This window comes from Erithacus rubecula (assembly GCF_903797595.1).
Source record: "Erithacus rubecula genome assembly, chromosome: 11".
NCBI classification, from domain to species: domain Eukaryota; kingdom Metazoa; phylum Chordata; class Aves; order Passeriformes; family Muscicapidae; genus Erithacus; species Erithacus rubecula.
Window position 1 is genome coordinate 3,679,728 of NC_136663.1, and position 3,312 is coordinate 3,683,039.

A 3,312-nucleotide genomic window follows, 5' to 3' on the forward strand; every position below is an offset into this window, starting at 1 on the left:
TGCACAGCTCAAAAGAAAAAAGGAGGACGGACACTTCTGATCATTTTAAGGCAACAGGAGACATAAGAGGAGAAGTCACAATCATCTTCTGGGTAACACCATGATACAACATTACAACGCGATCATTGGACACACCTTAATACCTCAAACTCCAGTACCCCATTTTTTTGTCTGTCTGTCCTAAAGCTTGATTTCCTTAATGGTGAACATCACAATGTCTGTCTTAACCATAGTCATGGCCATTTATACTGAATCTCTTTAGCCTTGATCTTTTTCAGTCTTTGAGATCTTCCCTTTTGCAGGCTAAACCAGCCAAACCCTTTTTCCCTCATGTGGCAAACTCTCCATTTCCCTTACCATTTCCTGCTCACCTTTGTCCACACCTGGTGCAATATAATTTATACTTCCTTAAGAACAAAGGACCATCCACGGGTCTGTATACACTAAAGACATATGCAAACTGGAGTGATGTTGGTGGGGAATGATAAAGCTGGTAAACAAAACCAACAATTCCTTTGCAAGCAGCTGAGCAGACACCAGCCTGAGGACAGGCTTGACTCAGTGTGAAACTAGACAACGATTCAGACAGGGTGGAATGGAATGAGGCACAGGGTGCTGCAAGGAGTCAGCAGGGCAAGATGAGGAGAAGAAAAACGAAGTGAACATCAAAAAAATCCTCTTGCCCATGAGAGGTACCATGCTGGGAAACACGTACAGCAGCTAGAAATGCACAAAACCATTGTGATCAACCATCTTTTTCACTAGGAAAGGAGGGAACACTTCTCTTCCCAAACAGAAAGGATCTCCAAGTTGGCTTTTTTAGGGTTTTCCAACACCAGGCATGGCTGTCCTGTCTCAGTTTCTGAAATCAGCATCTCACTACAGACCTATATCCACATCAGGAATTTGTGCTAATTCATGTGTCCAGGCATCTCAGTTATTCAGACAATGGAAAATCCCAGCATTTATGTTGGTAAAGAACAGAATTTGACAGTTCTTTGTTTGTGCTTAACAACAGAGTGACTGGGAATGAAGCACAGACCAAGCAACCCATGTCTGTGAACATGTCCCGGGCTCTCCTGGCCCAAGACTTCTCACTGCCCACTGCAGTTCAAGGAGAACATGGAATAGGAATATTTGACAATCTCTGTCCTGTGAAAATGGGGAAATTCTTAAGCATGTTAAGCACCAATTACAGTGGTTAGGCTGGGCTAACTCACATGCTCTGACATCAGTATTTTGGTTGATGTTCTGCCAATTCAGCAGTTCTTTCACCACTGGAGGCTGTTGAATGACAGTGACAATACCCCAGGGCACTGTGACAGCATCCCTGTAATCTAGTAAGAAGGGAAAGAGTGATCTGGTCTCCTCTTCCTAAAAAGCAAGTTTTTACCTTTTTTAACATCAGTTATGAGGGAAGAGGTAACAACAGGATTATCCCCCCCAAAAAGCAGGATGACTAGAGTGAGGTGGCTGCACTAAGCTGTAAACATGAGCAGCACTTTGCAATAGGCCCAGGCTGTGCTGTGAACATGTGATATATCACGACAGCCAGGCCCAGCCGTGCCCTGTTAGCTGCTCTGTCCCTCTTTTCCCTGCCACACTTCTGAACAGGTGTCCTGCTCCTGCCTGCCAGAGCCCCGTGTCTGCTTCCTGCAGCATGTCATGGACAGCACAGGGCAGGCTTAGCTTTTGGAGGTTAAAAATAATAGACGCCTTCCCCTTTCTATCCAGTTAAATGGCCTGTGACCATCTGCCAAGTGCTCAGTGTCACACTTGTTTATATCTACTCTTGCCTCTGTCTAGACCTGGGGCAAGGTTAGGAACAGAACCAATTTTGGAACAAAATAGTTTAAGTTGCATCCCACACAGCATCCACTGAGGAGAGATTAATGTGGATTTTTGTACTTTGCCTCATTGTGACTCCTTAATCCGGCATATATTCCAAAGAAATAATGCCATTAGAGGATTAGTGCCACAAGTTCATTTGAAAAAAAGGATTTGCAAACACTGAAATCCTATATTCTATGTGCTTAATCACTGAGTATCATTTTGGGGATTTCCTCTCCCTTTAGTAGTGTCTCTTTCAATGAAACCCAAGCAAATCAGCAACTCTGTTTTGGATGGCCCTTATTATCCACTAAAGGAAAACAAACCCCCAAGCATCTGGTTAAAATAATGCAGAGTCTAAACACACTGGGCTAAATCCATCCTTGCTGTCCCACAGTCAGAGTTAGATCAGGGAGGCACTCTGCTAAATATTTATATAGAATGCAATGATTTGGGATATTTATCTGTTAGATTTTTGATAATCTGAGTCCTGCAGCAATTAATAACACTATGACCCTTGTTTGATCCCACAGCAGTTCTCTTCCCCAGCTTTGCCTCTGCAGGATTCTCTTGCTTGGCCCAATTTGTTGGGGGCAGTTGCATGGAGCAAGAAATTGTTGGGGCTGGAAACATATTCATTGCTCCATTGTTGACTGTGGCAGTTCCAGGTGTCACTCTTGGGCTCAGAACACACGTGCCAGGAGCTGCTGTCAAGGGAGGGTAAGGGAAGAATGGCCTGGTCCAGCACCAGGTTTGCTGCCCTCATCTTTCCCAGCCACATTCATCAAACCATGCTCTCCACAGCTCTCTCCATCCTCTCCCTCCTTCTCTGTCCCTTCCATTCATCCTCAGACTTTGAACCCTCATAATTGAGGCAGGGCAATTGAGCCTTGCCCACACAGCTGGGAATCCCTCAGGTGGCACTGCTGCTTGTGTCAAACATCTGTGTCACCCACAAATTTGATGTTGACTTTTTCATAGCCAGGTGATCCACAGAGCCACAGGGATTTGCCTTAGGGCCAGACAAAATCCTCCAGAAGAGACTGGAAGCCACAATGGGCTGGAAGGACCATTCCCCATGGAATGCCTGCCTGACCTGAAGGGACTGCACACTTGGCAAGACAAGGCCAGGTTGGATGGGGCTTGGAGCAACCTGGGAGAGTGTCCCTGCCCATGGTATTGGGTTGGAACTGGATGAGCTTTAAAGTCTCTTTGAACCCAAACCATTCTGGGATTCTGTGACAGTCCTGCTTGAACTGGTTGTGTGACAGCCCCTGCTGTCACTGATTTATTATAGCTGTAAGAATTCCAAACTTTGCATATTCCAGCATGAGCAGCTAAACACAAACTGTAGAATTCTAAACCATATTCTTTTTTTCAAAGCCAGAATTTACTTTAGTTCCTATTAAATAGTAGTGGCAATAAGTAGACTTTTCCAACTACTAAGTCACATTGAACATGCATTTTGAATTCCATAAAAAG